Below are 20,688 nucleotides of genomic sequence, written 5' to 3' on the forward strand. Positions count from 1 at the left end.
CACTCTCTGAGTAAAGAAGTTCCCCCTCATATTACCCCTAAACATTTGCCCTTTAACTCTCAACTCATGTCCTCTTGCTTGAATCTCCCCCACTCTCAATGGAAAAAGCCTATCCACGTCAATTCTATCTATCCCTCTCATAATCTTAAATACCTCTATCAAGTCACCCCTCAACCTTCTACACTTCAAAGAATAAAGACCCAACTTGTTCAACCTTCCTCTGTAACTCAGTTGATGAAACCCAGGTAACATTCTAGTAAACCTTCTCTGTACTCTCCCCATTTTGTTGACATCTTTCCTATAATTTGGTGACCAAAACTGTACACAATACTCCAAATTTGGCCTCACCGATGCCTTGTACAATTTCAACATTATATCCCAACATCTTTGATCTAATTTTGTATCTGGCATGAGACATGTATTTATATATTCCTTACTTAGCGATAAGCCAATGAATTGCAACTGACACCACCGTTACCCTAGATACATCGCCAAATGATATTTTCCAGACTCTACGTCTTGAGATAGGCCTTAACTGTTATAAGAGATACCATTCTGACTGCAATGAACGGGCACCCACTTGATCTATTATTAGTTGCCTGAGATTTCAGCTCCTAAACAAGTTATTGGGCCATCATCCCAAGGTGACTGATTCTCTTGAGATTCTTCTTGCCAAGGTAACACAAGGTTTGAATATTGACAGAGCTATCAAATTGTGCTCAATGGAATTAGTGTAGCTGCATGAGGTGATGAGATTGGAGATCAGGGAAATCACTTTCCACCTGAGACCGCCACTGGAATTTTCTAGATTTGTCCACAGCATCTTCTTTCTTCTTCTTTGGCTGTCCATCGATTTTGATGTTGACTGTGCTGAGGGTTTAATCGCTGCAGGCATGTTTATGGGCCACAAGACCAGCATTGGATCTGCACTGTCTCTCACATCAGTTGCATTTGTGATCTGACTGGTCTAGCACCGAAAGTCTGCGTTCATGACCTGCTTCATATTTCTTCTGCATTTTCTCCTTGATAGCTGGGATTGACTTCTTGACAATGCTATGCCAATTTCTTCTGTCCAAAGCATCTTTCTCCTAGGTGTTGATATTCATGTCAGTGTTCTTCATATGGTGCTTGAGCGCATCTTTGTAGCGCAGATTCGGACCACCGTGCTTAAAACATAGAATAGTACATCACAGTACAGGCCCTTCGGTCCACAATGTTGTGCCGACCCTCAGACCTTGCCTCCCATATAACCCCCAACCTTAAATTCCTCCATATACCTGTCTAGTAATCTCTTAAACTTCACTAGTGTATCTGCCTCCACCACTGACTCAGGCAGTGCATTCCACGCACCAACCACTCTCTGAGTAAAAAACCTTCCTCTAATATCCCCCTTGAACTTCCCACCCCTTACCTTAAAGCCATGTCCTCTTGTATAGAGCAGTGCCGCCCTGGGGAAGAGGTACTGGCTATCCACTCTATCTATTCCTCTTATTATCTTGTACACCTCTATCATGTCTCCTCTCATCCTCCTTCTCTCCAAAGAGTAAAGCCCTAGCTCCCTTAATCTCTGATCATAATACATACTCTCTAAACCAGGCAGCATCCTAGAAAATTTCCTCTGTTCCCTTTCCAATATTTCCACATCCTTCCTATAGTGAGGCAAACAGAACTGACACAGTACTCCAAGTGTGGCCAAACCAGAGTTTTATGGAGCTGCATCATTACATCACGATTCTTAAACTCTATCCCTCGACTTATGAAAGCTAGCACCCCATAAGCTTTCTTAACTACCCTATCCACCTGTGAGGCAACTTTCAGGGATCTCTGGACATGTATCCCCAGATCCCTCTGCTCCTTCACACTACCAAGTATCCTGCCATTTACTTTGTACTCTGCCTTGAAGTTTGTCCTTCCAAAGTGTACCACCTCACACTTCTTCAGGTTGAACTTCATCTGCCATTTCTCAGCCCACTTCTGCATCCTATCAATGTCTCTCTGCAATCATTGACAATCCTCTACACTATCTACAACACCACAAACCTTTGTGATGTCTGCAAACTTGCCAATCTACCTTTCTACCCTCACATCCAGGTCGTTAATAAAAGTCATGAAAAGTAGAGGTCCCAGAACAGATCCTTGTGGGACACCACTAGTCACAATCCTCCAATCTGAATGTATTCCCTCCACCACGACCCTCTAGCTTCTGCAGGCAAGCCAATTCTGAATCCACCTGGCCAAACTTTCCTGGATCCCATGCCTTCTGATTTTCTGAATAAGCCTACCGTGTGGAACCTTGTCAAATGCCTTACTAAATTACATATAGATCACATCCACTGCACTACCCTCATCTATATGCCTGGTCACCTCCTCAAAGAACTCTATCAGGCTTCTTAGACACGATCTGCCCTTCACAAAGCCATGCTGACTGTCCCTGATCAGACAATGATTCTCTAAATGCCCATAGATCCTATCTCTAAGAATCATTTCCAACAGCTTTCCCACCACAGACGTAAGGCTCACTGGTCTATAATTACCCGGACTATCCCTACTACCTTTTTTGAACAGAGGGACAACATTCGCCTCCCTCCAATCCTCCGGTACCATTTCCATGGACAACGAGGACATAAAGATCCTAGCCAGAGGCTCAGCAATTTCTTCCCTTGCCTCGTGTAGCAGCCTGGGGAATATTCCATCAGGCCCCGGGGACTTATCCGTCCTAATGTATTTTAACAATTCCAACACCTCCTCTCTCTTAATATCAACATGCTCCAGAACATCAACCTCACTCATATTGTCCTCACTGTCATCGATTTCCCTCTCATCGATGAATACCGAACAGAAGTATTCATTGAGGACCTCGCTCACTTCCACGGCCTCCAGGCACATCTTCTCACCTTTATCTCTAATCGGTCCTACCTTCACTCCTATCATCCTTTTTTTCTTCACATAATTGAAGAATGCCTTGGGGTTTTCCTTTACCCTACTCGCCAAGGCCTTCTCATGCCTCCTTCTTGCTCTTCTCAGCACCTTCTTAAGCTCCTTTCTTGCTTCCCTATATTCCTCAATAGGCCCATCTGATCCTTGCTTCCTAAACCTCATGTACGCTGCCTTCTTCCACCTGACTAGATTTTCCACCTCACTTGTCACCCATGCTTCCTTCACCCTACCATTCTTTATCTTCCTCACTGGGACAAATTTATCCCTAACATCCTGCAAGAGATCCCTAAACATCAACCACATGTCCATAGTACATTTCCTTGCAAAAAAATCATCCCAATTCACACCCGCAAGTTCTAGCCTTATAGCCTCATAATTTGCCCTTGTCCAATTAAAAATTTTCCTGTCCTCCCTGATTCTATCCTTTTCCATGATAATGCTAAAGGCCAGGGAGCGGTGGTCACTATCCCCCAGATGCTCACCCACAGAGAGATCTGTGACCTGACTCAGTTCATTACCTAGTACGAGATCTAGTATGGCATTCCCCCTAGTCGGCCTGTCCACATACTGTGACAGGAATCCATCCTGGGCACACTTAACAAACTCTGCCCCATAGAAACCCTTGGAACTAATCAGGTGCCAATCAATATTAGAGAAGTTAAAGTTACCCATGATAAGAACCCTGTTATTTTTGTACCTTTCCAAAATCTACCTCCCAATCTGCTCCTCTGTATCTCTACGTCTACCAGGGGGCCTATATAATACCCCCAATAGAGTAACTGCTCCCTTCCTGTTCCTGACTTCCACCCATACTGACTCAAAAGAGGATCCTGCTACATTACCCACCCTTTCTGTAGCTGTAATAGTATCCCTGATACTATTATCAGGGATACTATAATCCCTCCTCCCCTTTTTCCCCCCTCTCTATCCCTTTTAAAGCAATGAATTCCAGGAATATTGAGAATCCATTCCTGCCCTGGTGCCAGCCAAGTCTCTGTAATGGCCACTACATCATAATTCCATGTATGTATCCAAGCTCTCAGTTCATGGCCTTTGTTCCTGATGCTTCTTGCATTGAGGTACACACACTTCAGCCCTTCTACCTTACTACCTTTACACCATTTATTCTGCTTCTCTTTCCTCAAAGCCTCTCTATATGTTAGATCCGGCTTTACTCCGTGTATTTCTTTCACTGCTCTATCGCTCTGGGTCCCATCCCCCTTGCAAATTAGTTTAAACCCTCCCGAACCATGCTAGCGAACCTACCTGCAAGGATATTGCTCCCCCTCGAGTTCAGGTGCAACCCATCCAATCTGTACAGGTCCCACCTTCCCCAGAAGAGATCCCAATGGTCCAAAAATCTAAAACCCTGCTCCCTGCACCAACTCCTCAGCCACACATTCAACTGCCATCTCCTCCAGTTCTTACCATCACTGTCAAGTAACACTGGCAGCAACTCTGAGAACGCCACCCTTGGGGTCCTGTTCTTCAGCCTTCTGCTCAGTTCCCGAAACTCACAATTCAGGACCTCATCCTTCTTCCTGCCTATGTCGTTGGTACCAACGTGTATCACAACTTCTGGTTGCTTTCTCTCTCGTACCAGGACGTCGTGCACCCGGTCAGAGACATCCTGTACCCTGGCACCCGGTCAGAGACATCCCGTACCCTGGCACCCGGGAGGCAGCAAACCATGCGGGTGTCCTTCTCACGTCCACAAAATCTCCTGTCTGCTCCCCTGACTATAGAGTCTCCAATGACAACAGCTCTCCTCTTCTCCATCCCACTCTTCTGCACCACCGGGTCAGACTCAGTGCCGGAGGCCCTGCCACCATGGCTCACACCTGGTCGGTCGTCCCCGCCAACAGTATCCAGGACGGTAAACTTATTATTCAGGGGAACGGCTACAGGGGTGCTCTGCAGTACCTGTCTGCTCACCTTTGCTTTCCCTCCTCTGACTGTCACCCAACGACCTGCTTCCGACAGCCTAGGTGTGACTACCTCCCTGTAGCTCTCATCTATGACTGCCTCATTCTCCCTTATGAGTCAAAGGTCATCGAGCTACTGCTCCAGATTCCTTACATGGTCTTCCAGATCGCCCAGCCATATGCACTCCTGCCAGATGTGACTCTGCGGGAGAGGGTTGCTCCCCCAAGACTGCCACATCTCACATGAGAGGCACATCACCATCTCAGGAGGCATTGTAAAGACTAACTGCGAGCAAGCTTGTCCTCCGCCTCTTTTTGTCAAAGCATCTCGAGTCAAAGCCTCAAAGTTCCACTCCTTCACTGGCCCAATCACTCACTGGCCGTTTTCTCTTTCCTTCAGTAGCCTGCCATAGAAAACAGCTTTGGGTAAACGATCATTGCTCATTCTTGTGACATGACCAGTGCAACGCAGCTGAGAACGCTGACTGTCCCAGATACCTTCAAAACATCCTATTTAATTCCATTTGTCCATCGCACTACAATTATACCTAGGAACCCAATGCTATAATGGACATTCACTTCCTAGGCCAAAGGACCTCTTTTTTTGTCAAGCTCCACTTTCGAAACACAGCACCTGGGTCTTCTGGAGATCAAAGTGTTGTTTTTCCTTCTAACTAATATTCTTTGTTTAGCTTTTTGTCGTAAATGGAAGCAGTCTTCAGATTTTAATGTAAGTGACAGGCAATAATTGTTGTTGTTGTTCGTCCATCGTTGACGTCGATGAGGACCTCGACGCCATAATGATGGTGTCGAGACTAGCGCGTGATTTGGATTTAAGTGAGGGAGAGTTGCGCAGTGTCAGCCTCACTCTCTCTTCCCAATTCCCATCTGGGTCCAGTGGCAAGACAGAGTCCAGACGGCTGGAGATGGGACTGGGCGCAGTGGATGACCAGGACGTCTTCTGTGTCTTGTCCTGCTCTACACGTTCCACGACGCTTGCAGAGACCGCCTTCTTGACTGTTGGACCTTCCATTGGTCTCATCTGCTCAATCCGCCGGAGTCTGTCTTCACATGCTGGGATAGACAACTCTCTATCTCACAGAGGGTTTGATACCCGTCGGCTACCCTCACCTGGTTTAGCCGGCTTGTCGAAGCCGTTGCCCGGGGTGTGGCCTCTGTCGCATGCAAACAGCTACAGGTGAGAGCTGAGTGCCAGGTGGGGACCAAAGGTGGACTAACCACCCTGAAAAGGACGTGCAATGTTCCCCCAACAGAGGTGCTACCCCTCCCTGACACCCCATATACCCCACAGACAATAATTAATCTGAAGCTGAAAGGACAGCTTTGTAAACAGACAACGCACACAAAATGCTGAAGGGACTCAGCAGGTCAGGCAGCAACTATGGTAAAGAGTAAACAGTTGATGTTTCGTGCTGAGACCCTTCATCAGGACTGGAAAGAAACAGGAGAAGTTAAGCCTGTGAGTTTTAAATGTTTATAAGATTTTTATCTGGATTTAAATGTGTGTCACTAAAATAAATGGACAATGTTTAAACTACTTTGTTAGTTAGAAGTATCTCTTCCTTGGTATGGAGGAGGGACCCACCACTCAGATAGTGGGTATTGACAGCTAAATTCACCATAGAGGATAAACAGGGAAGTGAACTAGTTTTTGAAGTTCAGATAGTTACAGTATAACCTCCATTTAGTGAGTACACCCATAGCTATCTATATCGGATAGGACTTACGGTCTTTACTTGAGTTTAGAACTTCATGCTCAGCGAACCCATATCATCACAGTGCAATGTTAAGCTTTTTAATGTGTTTGCTAAGGCAACAGAAAAACAGGGAAAAACGGAAATAGGAACTGACATTGGCAACATTTGAGAATAAACACATTTGTATGCTGGTTCTCTGCAAACTATATCAACAGAAGCATTAACTTTTAATTTTAGCAGTGTTAATAATGTAACCAATAATTTTGAGATGATTTCAGATCTAACTCATTTGAGATGAGTTTTAGTTCAACACCCTATTTAAAGTTGTGATTAATTGCAATGCTCTGGTGAACAGGAGCACAGCTGAACCACTGCTCGATGTTGTTTTGTTCATTTTGTGTTAGAAACTATGACTGCAGTAAACTGTGTCTTTCGGAACTTAAGTAAAAATAAAAGGAAAAGAGATATTAGCAACATTACATGGAAAAATCAGTGTATTAAATAGGGATTTCACCATGACAGACTACAGAATGATATGGGCCACAGATGCCATGCCATTTTCAGTAGTGATCTCAACTCTTTTAAGTGATGATTCTCACACTTTGCTGACAGGTAGCCAATGAAGTCCGGTGTTAGGTGTATCTGATGTCTGTCACAGGATTGAAAAAGGCCGCAGCTAGCTCTATCATAGGCACATTGTGGATATTCTTCAAACGCTGGTGCCTCAAGAAGGTGGCATTTAGGTGCTCACCAGTGTGTTCAGTGAATTATTGTCAACATGGATGCAAGAAACAGGAGCTAGAGTATCATCTCTGCCTGTCAAACCAGCCTCCTCTCATTTATTAAGTTCATGGTTGATCCAGTCTTAGTCACAAAACCACATTCTTGCTCTCACTTTTTACTATGGGTGTAGATATTTAGAACTTCATTTCCCAGTGGGCAAAGCGGGCAGTTCACCCGGAACTGGAAACTTCAATTATGACTTGGTCGCACGCGTTCAGTGTTGAACTAGAGTTGAGTAATAAAATATTCTAGTGTTAAATCCATGCCAAATTTGTCTTTATTAAGAACAAACATAACACTCTCCACTTTTTCATGACTCCCTGTCACTCTTTGTGTTGAATATATTCAGTGACTCCATCTCAGCCACCTCCTGGAATAAAAAATTCCAAAGAGTGAGAAAAAAAAACCCTCTAAAATAAGCAATCCCTCATCCTATAGTTGTGTCTCTTCTAGGAGAAAGCCCACAGAGGCAATCACACTCAATCATATAAATTTTATAACATAGAAATGAGGCCTTCAGTCCACCACATTGATTCTAGCATTTTTCTATCGACACTAATCTATATTTCAATAAGATTATCTCCAGTGACTATAGGGTCGACTGGCTTAATTTACCTTCATAATTCAGCGCCTTCCTACTAGTATTCAACTAGTTAACTTTCTCTGCACTGCTTCTAATGCGAGTATGTCTTTCCTTAAATATGCAAGCCTAATATGTGTGCAGTTCTCCAAGTATGGTCTCACTAACACCCTATAAAATTACCTCCAAGCTTCCTCATTTTTATTCTGTACTGCTTGCAATAAACCTTACGATTTTTTCAGCTGCACCATTGCAAGCATCCTATCTAAAGCATCATGGCTTGGTATAGCAACCGCTTTATCCAACACCGCAAGACCGCAAGTCTTGTCAGCACAGCCCGTGCATCACAGAAACAAACATTCCATCTATTGATTCGCTCTACACCTCCCACTGCCTTGGAAACAGAGCTAACATAGTCTAGGATCCGTTGGATCCTGATCATTCTCTCTTCTCCCCTCTCCCATCTGGCAGAAGATATGCACCTATCATGAAGGCACCTACCACCACAGCTGTAATCCCACTATTCTCCGGTCTTTCATTCACTAAAGATGAATAATTAACAATCCAATCTACCTTGTTGTGCTTTTTGCACATTATTGTCTGCCCACACTCTACTTCCCCTGTAAATGTAACACTCAACTGACTCTCTAACTGAGACATCATATTCTACTTTCTGATTTTCCTTTAACAGCAACAATGCTGACTAAGCTAATCAGCTGTGATAAAAAACAGGCAGATGTCAGAAAACCCTTGCACTATTGCAAAGTAAATCAGGGGAGCTTGTCAGCGAGTCACACTAGTATGTAAAACAATTATAAAATATCAAAAGGGTCACCTGTAACCTAAATCCTTTTCGTGAAAATGCAGTCAGAAGATTTTTAAATTCTATAGTAAAATAAGACAAAGAATAATGTTATGGAGCTCATATTCATGGGTCTTGCAATCAAGATATCTTATGGATATTGATCTTTCCTTGAATATACTGTATCTTTGAAGCAATTGTACTCTGCATGGTGCACATTCGGAGTGCTAGAAATAATGGCGTCATTTACCTATATTCACTGGGGTTATCGTTGAAATTGTGTAAATTAATTTTATCGTAGGAAACCAATTGCTTTCAGAGATTAAAACTTTTAGTGATTTAGATGAGAATTAATCCCAATCACTTTCAATCTGTTTTACAATGAACCTTGAATAAAGTTGTATGAGATTGTTAATGATTTAGCTGAGAGTGTGATGTTGAAATTAGAGTTGATAATGTTATTGCCTAATTCCTTAGTAATTTTATGCCAAAATGAAGTCCCAGAGCATGTGGAGGATAGGTTATCTAATTTTATCCACTTTGATTAGAGAGATTTGGTATGTTAGATATTTGCGAACTACATTACCAGCTGTAATTTCTATCTCACTTTGAAGGTGTGAGGAATGGCTTGCTGAAGGATGAGGTAGGAGAGAAAGGTTAACAGATTGGTTTTTGAAACAGAATTGAAATATTATCACTTACTTACCTCTCCAGATCATAAACACACCAAGCAGAAATTGTGCTTGCTTCTACATTTGTACATCTTGGAGGTATTAAAAAAGACAAATTATCCCTTCAGCATTTAGTATAGATGACATTTCAAAGTAAAATTTTGATCACAAAAAAGACATCCTACTAACAGGAATTTTGTAAAGAGTCTTCACTGAGAAAATTGCAATCTTCCTGTCACTGTTAAAGAAACAGAGACATGCATTTATATGATGCCTTCCTTGACCTCAGAATCCCTGAACCACCTTCCACCAATGAAATATTTGAGCTGAATGGTACAGTGCAAAGTGCTGCTATCTCACTGTTTTAGTGATCCGGCTTCAGTACCAAGCTTCGCTATTGCTTGTTGGGAGTTTGCAAGTTCTCACTGTGAGCACACGGGCTTTCCCCATGTTCTCAGGTTTCCTCTTGAATCTAAAACTGTCAGGGAGAGATTAATTAGCCACTATCAATTGCCCCTTGAATGTCAATCTGTAGTAGAATCTATGGAGAGTTCATGGGAATAGGTTTCAAGGAAAATAAGTTGCTGTGTGAATTGGCATAGATTCAATGGGCAAAATGTGTCATTCTATACTAGAATGAAATGCATGCAATGTGTGTACCGTGGAACTGTAGGAAATATGGTGGCTCAATTTTATTTATTTTATTTAGAGCTAGAGTGTGAAATAGGCCTTTCTGGCCCTTTGAGCTGTGTATGGACAATTAACCCACTAACCAGTATGTCTTTTGAACTGTGGAAGGAAACCAGAGTACCCTTATAAACCCACATGCACAGAGGAAGGATGTACAGATTCCTTACAGATAGTGCTGGAACTGAACTTTGACTTTCAACACCCTGAGCTTTGCTAAACATGTTCCGATGAATGAACTGCAACACCCTGACACGAGGAAATCTGCAGATGCTGGAATTTCAAGCAACACACATAAAGGTTGCTGGTCAATGCAGCAGGCCAGACAACATCTCCAGGAAGAGGTACAGTCGACGTTTTGGGCCAAGACCCTTCGTCAGGACTAACTGAAAGAAGAGCTAGTAAGAGATTTGAAAGTGGGAGGGGGAGGGGGAGATCCGAAATGATAGGAGAAGACAGGAGGGGGAGGGATGGAGCCAAGAGCCGGATAGTTGATTGGCAAAAGGGATATGAGAGAATCATGGGACAGGAGGCCTAGGAAGAAAGAAAAGGGGGAGGGGGGGAAAACCAAAGGAGGGGCAAGGGGTACAGTGAGGGGGATAGAGGGAGAAAAAGGAGAGAGAGAAAAAGAATGTGTGTATATAAATAAATAATGGATGGGATACGAGGGGGAGGTGGGGCATTAGCGGAAGTTTGTGAAGTCCATGTTCATGCCACCAGGTTGGAGGCTACCCAACAGAATATAAGGTGTTGCTCCTCCAACCTGAGTGTGGCTTCATCTTTACAATAGAGGACGCCATGGATAGACATGTCAGAATGGGAATGAGATGTGGAAGTAAAATGTGTGGCCACTGGAAGATCCTGCTTTCTCTGGTGGACAGAACGTAGGTGTTCAGCAAAACAATCTCCCAGTCTCTCTCTGTCCCCCTCACTATACCCCTTGCCCATCCTCTGGTTTTTCTCCCCCTCCCCCCTTTCTTTCTCCCTAGGCCTCCTGTCCCATGATTCTCTCATATCCCTTTTGCCAATCAACTACCCAGCTCTTGGCTCCATCCCTCCCCCTCCTGTCTTCTCCTATCATTTCGGATCTCCCGCTCCCCCTCGCACTTTCAAATCTCTTACTAGCTCTTCTTTCAGTTAGCCCTGACGAAGGGTCTCGGCCTGAAACATCGACTGTACCTCTTCCTGTAGATGCTGCCTAGCCGGCTGCATTCACCAGCAATTTTTATGTGTGTTGCAACACCCTCAGCTGTCCTAACCATGTTCCGATGAATGAACTGCAACACTCTAAGCTGTGCTAAGCATATTTCAATGAACTCAACACTCTGAGCTGTGTTAACAATGTCTCTGTGAATGAACACCAACACTTTGAGCTGGGCTAACCATTTCCCTACGAATGAACTCCAAAACTCCGAGCTGTGCTAACCATGTTCTGATGTGAACTGCAACACCCTGAGCTGTGCTAGCCATGTCCCTATGAACTACCACACCCTGAGGTGTACTAACCATGTTCCGATGAATGAACTACCACACCCTGAGCTGTACTAACCATATTCCAATAATCTCCAATACCCTAAGCTGTGCTAACCATGTTCCTATGAATGAACTCCAACACCCTGAGCTGTGCTAACCATGTTCCGATGAACTCCAACACCCTGAGCTGTGCTAACGATGTCCCTGTGAAAGAGCTCCTGCAGCCTGAGGTGTGCTGACCATGTTCCAATTAATGAACTCCAATACGGTGAGCTGTCATCATCATCATCATCATCATCAGGTGCCATGCCCAGTTTGAGCTTTGAATGCCATGGCCCACACACTCCTGTTTCGGGTCAAATGGATCAATTCATTGGTATTCATTTCCAGTTCTCTGGCTGTTGCCTCCATCATCATTTGTCTTTGCCTTCGTCTTGCTTTCTTCCCTTCAATCTTTTGCATAACTACCGTGCCTTCTAACTCCTCTTTCCTAATCACATGTCCAATGAAGTTATGTTGCCTTTTCATGTTCTCATGCATTATTTCTCTTTTTGTGTTTGCTGTGTTCATGACATCCTCTTAGATATTTGTTTCGTCCATGATATTCTTTGCATCCTCCTCAAAAACCACATCTCTGCTGCTTCAATTCATTTCCTCATGTTACTAGATATTGTCCAACATTCTGAGCCATATAACATAACTGGATAAACGTAACATTTCAGTACTCTGAGGCGGGTTGTCATGCCTAGTTTAGTATTGGTCAATTTACTCTTCATTCTCGTAAAGGTGTCTTTTGCCATCCTTATTCTTCTTTTGATGTCCATGTCCATATTCTTCCATCTGATGTCACCCAGCTTCCTAAGTAGCAAAAGTTCTGTACTTGTTTTATGTCTTCCCCATTTATTCTCAGCCTGCAGATAGGATTCTCCTTCTTTTTGGATATCACCATACATTCAGTCTTCTTGCAATTGATAGATAGACCCATTTTTGCACTTTCTTCAACAATTATATCAATTAAATTTTGTAGTACTTCCTCCGTACTTGCAATTAACACAGTGTCATCTGCATATCTGAAATTATTGATGTTTTCACCACTAACATTGATTCCCAAAATGTCTCTTATTTTTTGTAATATTGTTTCACTGTACACATTAAATAAATCAGGGGAACAACACACCCTTGTCTAATGTCTCTCTTAATTTTCATAAACTGATTCACTTCTCCATCTATTCCTACAGCGGCAGTTTGCTCCCAGTACAGATTTCTGATTAGGCGGAGGTCTTTCGAATCTAGATCTAGAGCTTTCTGTAATATTTCAAATAACTTATTGTGCTTCACTTTATCAAATGCTTTTGTGTAGTCGATAAAACTAACAAACAAATCTTTTGCACTTGAATAGCTCGTTCTGATAGTATCCTTAACATCAATATTGCATTTCTTGTACCTTTGTCTTTCACAAAACCACATTGTTCTTTACCTATTTCAGCTTGTTGCTTCCCAAGTTGTCAAGCCGAGGAGTGGTAGTGGGGACAAACTCCCACTACCTAAAAGTGCTCCTCACAGCATGCGCCTCAAATAGCCGCTGACAACCAAGTCCAACTCCTGGCCTTCTCATGTGGCTTAGCCTCTAAGCCTAGCTGAACTGTTTCTACTGACAGGAGAAGGGATGAAGGTGGGTTCTGGCACCTTAAAACCAGTGCTTCAGGTAGATGGAGCTCATCAACCTGGGAAGGCAGGCCATCTAAGAGAGGGATTACTCTGATTTCAAACCTCTGCTGCCTTGCAGCCATACCCACTCATGGGAAAGTCTTCGGGAGTAAACCCTGAGGACAAGTCCAGAGCTGGAGTCCCTAAGACAGTCCAATGTTGCCTTCAACCTCATTCTGACAACTCCTGCGATGACACTAGTGCCAAACTGTATCGGCCCTTGCACTTCCCTTGGACAACATCGGTGTCATGGAGAGCTGAGCTAACCACGTGCTCATGAATGAACTCCAACACCCTGAGCTGTGTTAACCATATTCCTATGAACTCAACACTGTGAGCTGTGGTAACCAAGTTCCTGTGAATGAACTCCAATACCCTGAGCTGTGGTAACGTTGTCGCTATGAATGAATTCCAACAGTCTGAGCTGTGCTAACCATGTCCCAACGAAATCCAACACCCTGAGCTGGTAACACACATAAAAGTTGTTGGTGAACGCAGCAGGCCAGGCAGCATCTCTAGGAAGAGGTGCAGTCGACGTTTCAGGCCGAGACCCTTCGTCAGGACTAACTGAAGGAAGAGTGAGTAAGGGATTTGAAAGTTGGAGGTGGAGGGGGAGATCCAAAATGATAGGAGAAGACAGGAGGGGGAGGGATAGAGCCGAGAGCTGGACAGGTGATAGGCAAAAGGGATACGAGAGGATCATGGGACAGGAGGTCCGGGAAGAAAGACAAGGTGGGGGGGGGGACCCTGAGCTGGTCAAACCATTTCCTATGAATGATATCCAATACCCTGATCTTTGCTAAACATGATCCGATGAACTCTCACACCCTGTGCTGTGCTAACCATGTGCAGATGAATGAACTCCAACACTTTGAGCTATGCTAACCATATTCTTATTAATTTACTTCCACACTCTGAGCTGTGCTAACCATGTTCCGATGAACTCCAGAAACCTGAGCTGTGCTCACCATGTGCCTATGAATGAACTCCAACAGTCTGAGCTATGCTAACAATGTGCCTATGAATGAATTCCAACACCCTGAGCTGTACTAACCATGTCCCAGTGAACTTCAACACCTTGAGCTGTATGAACCATATTCCAATAAACTCTAACACCCTGAGCTAGAATACAGAACATAGAATAGTACAGCACAGTACAGTCCCTTTGGCCCACAATGTTGTGTCGACCCTTAATCTCTGCTTCCCATATAACCCCCCACCTTAAATTCCTCCATATACCTGTCTAGTAGTCTCTTAAATTTCACTAGTGTATTTGCCTCCACTAGTGACCCAGGCAGTGCATTCCATGCATCAATCACTCTCTGAGTAAAAAACCTTCCTTTAATATCCCCCTTGAACTTCCCACCCCTTACTTTGAAGCCACGTCCTCTTGTATTGAGCAGTGGTGCCCCAGGAAAGAGCCACCGGCTGTCTACTCTATCTATTTCTCTTACTATCATGTATACTTCTATCATGTCTCCTCTCATCTTCCATCTCTCCAAAGATAAAGCCCTAGCTCCCTTAATCTCTGATCTTAATGCATACTCTCTCAACCAGGCAGCATCCTGGTAAATCTCCTCTGTACCTTTTCCAATGCTTCCATATCCTTCCTATAGTGAGGTGACCAGAACTGGACACGGTACTCCTAGTGTGGCCTAACCAAAGTTTTATAGAGCTGCATCATTACCCTGGGGTTCTTAATCTCTATCCCTCGACTTATGAAAGCTAACACTCTATGTGCTTTCTTACCTACCCTATCTACCTGTGAGGCAACGTTCAGGGATCTGTGGACATGTACTCCCAGATCCCTCTGCTCCTCCACACTACCAAGTATCCTGCCATTTACTTTGTATTCTGTCTTGGAGTTTGTCCTTCCAAAGTGTACCACCCCACACTTCTCTGGGTTGAACTCCATCTGCCACTTCTCAGACCACTTCTGCATCCTATCAGTGTCTCTCTGCAATCTTTCACAATCCTCTACACTATCCACAACAGCACCAAATTTTATGTCATCTGCAAACTTGCCAACCCACCCTTCTACCCCCACATCCAGGTTGTTAATAAAAATTGAAAAGTAGAGGTCCCAGAACCAATCCTTGTGGGCCACCACTAGTCACAACCCTCCAATCTGAATGTTCTTCCTCCACCACAACCCTCTGTTTTCTGCAGGCAAGCCAACTCTGAATCCACCTGGCCAAACTTCACTGGATCCCATGCCTTCTGACTTTCTGAATAAGCTTACTGTGTGGAACCTGGCAAATGCCTTACTAAAATCCATGTAGATCACATCCACTGCATTACCCTCATCTATATGCCTGGTTGTCTCCTCAAAGAACTCTATCAGGCTTGTTAGACATGATCTGCCCTTCAAAAAGACATGCTGACTGTCCCTGATCAGACCATGATTCTCTAAATGCCCATAGATCCTATCTCTAAGAATCTTTTCCAACAGCTTTCCCACCACAGATGTAAGGTGTTCTGGTCTATAATTACCCAGAATATCCCTACTACCTTTTTTTGAACAAGGGGACAATATTTGGCTCCCTCAAATCCTCCAGTACCATTCCCGTGGACAATGAGAACATAAAGATCCTAGCCAGAGTCTCAGCAATCTCTTCTCTCGTCTCGTGGAACAGCCAGGGAATATTCTGTCAGGCCCCAGGGAGTTATCTGGCCCAATGTATTTCAACAACTCCAACACCTCCTCTCCCTTAATATCAACATGCTCCAGAACATCAACCTCACTCATATTGTCCTCACTGTCATCGATTTCCCTCTCATTGGTGAATACCGAAGACCTCATTGAGGACCTCACTCACTTCCACAGCCTCCAGGCACAACTTCCCACCTTTATCTCTAATCGACCCCACCTTCACTCCTGTTATCCTTTTGTTCTTCACATAACTGAAGAATGCCTTGGGGTTTTCCTTTACCCTACTCGCCAAGGCGTTCTCATGCCCCCTTCTTGCTCTCCTCAGCCCTTTCTTAAGCACCTTTCTTGCTACCCTATATTCCTCAATAGACCCATCTGATCTTTGCTTCCTAAACCTCATGTATGCTGCCTCCTTCCACCTGACTAGATTCTTCACTTCAGTTGTCACCCATGGTTCCTTCACCCTACCATTCTTTATCTTCCTCCCCGGGCCAAATTTATCCATGATATCCTGCAAGAGATCCCTAAACATCGACCACATGCCCATAGTACATTTCCTTGCAAAAACATGATCCCAATTCACACCCGCAGGTTCTAGCCTTATAGCCTTATAATTTGCCCTTCCCCATTTAAAAATGTTCTTGTCCTCTCTGATTCTGTCCTTTTCCATGATAATGTTAAAGGCTAGGTTCATGGTCACTGTCCCTCAGATGCTCACCCACTAAGAGATCTGTGACCTGATCCAGTTCATTACCTAATACTAGATCTAGTATGGCATTCTCCCAGTCGGCCTGTCAACATACTGCGACAGGAATCCATCCTGGACACACTTAATAAACTCTGCCCTGTCTAAACCCTTGGAATGAATCAGGTGCCAATTCATATTAGGGAAGTTAAAGTCACCCATGATAACAAAATAGAACATAGAATAGTACAGCACATTACAGGCCTTTCAGCCCACAATGTTGTGCCAACCCTCAAACCCTGCCTCCCATATAACCCCCCACCTTAAATTCCTCCATCTACCTGTCTAGTATTCTCTTAAATTTGTTACATACCTCAAGGAGATCTGTGATTTTTTTTTGAGAATGATGTAATGGTCTTTTGGAGGTCACCTGATGTAATTTTCCCACCGATGTGATGTCACGTGAGGACATGTTCACCATGAGTATAAAAGGGAAGACCTCAGATGACGCAGTTAGTTTTTAGTTTTTAGTTTTCCAGCTAGAAGGTTAGTCTGTCTCCGTTTCTGTTGTGTATTTATTTTATGACGCAGTTTCATTTTAAAAACGGAATGTTATGTTCTGTTGCAAGGTACAATAGTACTGGAGTGGCAACTTTTGCTAGATGTTTTAATGTACCTTTTTCCAGCAGTATTGGAGAGTGAAGACTTTATCGAAGTACAGGATATGAAGGATTAAGAGAAGTCGGGAATGTTCGGCAGTTTAATAAAGGATCGACCGTACTGAGTCTTCGTTGAAGAAGTAGCGACCTGTATCGAAGATAACTCTTGCCAAAAGAAAAAGGAAGTTCATACGGGATTTGCTCTCTAGAAACTAAGGTCAGTTGTTTTACGCCGTTTTATTTCCTGCATCGTGATTCCTTTGGACAGAACCAACTGGAAAGTCGTGTCTATGAAGAAATCCTTCTCCAGAGAAGTCTCTCCCAACTGAATGTATAAATCTAGTGGACTTTCGAATTTACCATTTTAGGAACTGTATCTGACTTTACCGCTTTTAGAACTGTTTTCGCATTTAACGCTTTAAGAACCAGTACCGAGTGACAATTGGTTGAACGGCCGCATAGCGGTTAACTTCCGGTTAAGATTTTCGTTTGTTTTTTATTGTTTATCCGTGTTTAATAAATGTTTAGTTGTTTTTATATAACCTGTCTCGATTGATATTCATTGTTGCCGGATATGTAACATAATCTGTGAAGGCCGGGATATTGTTCCGTTTTTGAGTTTAAGTGCTGGTAATTGCCATTCTGATTTGGAAAAGGGATATACCCGATTTTTTTTAGTTTGATTAGTGTGCGAGTGGTATTCAGCAGCAATGAATGTTGATGAGTTTATGGACACGCCTGACCCGGTGTTTTAGGAGAATGTGTTAAAACCTGTTGTATTGGAGATTGCTAGGAAGTTGGATATTAAGGGAATTACGAAGAATACCACAAAGGCTTTAATTCAAAGAAAAATTGCTGAGCATTATATTAGTTTGAAAATATTTGATGATGAGGTGTTAGATAGGTTTCCAATGAGTAATCTGGAAATGCAGTTACATCTTGAACAGATAAAGTTTGAAAGATTTAAAGCGGAAAAAGCCGAAAGTGAGGCTAATAAAAAAAAGGGAATTTGAAGAAAGAGATGCTGAAAACCAGAGGAAATTTGAGTTAAAGGTGGAGAAATTAAGGACGGGAAATCAGTCTTCTGGTTCTAAGAAACAGTTTATTGCTAGTCGTGAGGTTATTTCAGCTCCTCCATTTAATGAAGCTGAAGTGGACAAATATTTCCAGCATTTCGAAACTATTGCTCTGAGTTTAAAGTGGCCGAAAGAGCAATGGCCAGTGATTTTACAAAGTGTCATTAAAGGCAAGGCACAACAAGTTTATACAGCTTTAAATGCTGAGCAAGCACTGGATTATGATATTGTTAAACAGCATATATTGAAGCATATGAGTTGATTCTGGAAGCGTATAGAGAAAGATTCAGAAATTTGAAGAAATCTATTGAAAAAAACTTATGTGGAATTTGCCTATGAGAAATTTGTGTGTTTTGAGAGATAGGTTTCCTCTAAAAATGTGAATGGGGAGTATAATAAATTAAAAGAGTTGATTTTACTGGAGGAATTTAAAAGAAGCATTCCTGTTGAAGTGAGAACATACTTAAATGAAAAGGACGCTGCTACATTGCAGGAGACTGCTAAATCAGCTGATGAGTATGCTTTAATTCATAAGAATACATTTTCTCCAGGTAGAATTTTAAAAAGGTAAAATAGCACAGAGTCAAGGTAAACCAGAAATTGAATCTGAAGTTAGTGAGAAAAGTAAGGATGAAGGGAGACATGTGAAGGAAAGACATTTTTGTATTATTTGTAATTATTGTAAGAAACCTGGACATGAAATAGCTAACTGCTTTCAATTGAGAAAAAAAGAGAAAGAAGCCGTCCCAGATGCTTGTGTGCAGCATGTTGAAACACCCATAAATTCACAGAGTTGGATAAATACTAATAAAGATGTGTCAGAGTCTGACCAAGTTAAGAAGGAACATGAACATTTTATAACAGAAGGATCCAATTCAGTACCAATAAGAATAATTAGAGATACTGTAGCTTCTCAATCACTAATATTATAGACAGTATATTAAAGTTTAGTGATGAGTCTGACACTGATGAGGTAAATTATACAACAGAAGTTCGGAGTGTCCTTATGAAAGCCAACACTCCATAAGCTTTCTTAACTACCCTGACTAGTAATGCCACCCCTCCTCCACTTTTCCCCCCTCTCTATCCCTTTTAAAGCACTGAAATCCAGGAATATTGAGAATCCATTCCTGCCCTGGTGCCAGCCCAGTCTCTGTAATGGCCACTTCATCATAATTCCATGTATGTATTCAAGCTCTTAGTTCATCACCTTTGTTCCTGATGTTTTTTGCATTGAAGTACATGCACTTTAACCCTTCTACCTTACTACCTTTACACCCTTTAATCTGCTTCTCTTTCTTCAAAGCCTCTTTATATGTTAGATCTGGCTTTACTCCATGCACTATACCTGCAGTTCTTGCATTACCTTTATCCTCCTCCACCTCACTAACAGTCTGGTTCCCCTACCCCTGCAGATCTAGTTTAAACGTCCCGGAGCAGCACTAGCAAACATTCCCGCAAGGATGTTAGTCCCCCTCCAGTTCAGGTGCAACCCGTCCCATCGGAACAGATCCCACCTTCCCTGGAACAAGGCCCAATTGTCCAGAAGCATGAAGCCCTCCCTCTTGCACCAACTCCTTAGACACGTATTTAGCTGCATTATCTTCCTATTTCTAGCCTCATTAGCACGTGGCACGGGTAGCAAACCTCAGATTGCAACCCTGAAAGTCCTGTCCTTCAACTTTGCACCTAACTCCTTAAATTTCCTTTGCAGGACCTCCTCCTTCTTGCTGTCCACATCATTGGTCCCCACATGGACCATGACATCTGGCTGCTCACCCTCCCACCTAAGAATACTGAGAACTCAATCCGAGATATCGTGGACCCTGGCTAACCATGTTCATGAATGAACTCCAACACCCTGAGCTCTGCTAATCATGTCCCAACGTCCTCCAGCACTCTGAGCTGCGCTAACCATGTTCCGATGAACTCCAACACCCTGAGCTGCGCTATCCATCTACCTATGAATGAACTCCAACACTCTGAGCTGTGCTAACCATGTTCCGATGAACAGTAATGTTAGCAGACTACACAATTAACAAAAGAAACAACTTTTGCCTAAAATTATGAAAATTTTAAATCAATGTCACTATTAATATAAGCAACACACATCAAAGTTGCTGGTGAACGTTAAACTTTGGCTCATCTGGGATAGTTAGATTTATCTCAGCTTTAGACTATTTGAGATATTCGCTTTGTTTCACATCCCTTGCTTCACCCCGCTACTAAAAAGTAGCTCGTTTTTCTCACTTACCCAATTTTGATGAAAGTTTCTCAATCTAAAATGTTAACTATTTTTTCACAGTTGCTGCCTGATTTATCCAGCATTTTC

The sequence above is a fragment of the Mobula hypostoma genome, chromosome 5 (assembly GCF_963921235.1).
Source record: "Mobula hypostoma chromosome 5, sMobHyp1.1, whole genome shotgun sequence".
NCBI lineage: Eukaryota > Metazoa > Chordata > Chondrichthyes > Myliobatiformes > Myliobatidae > Mobula > Mobula hypostoma.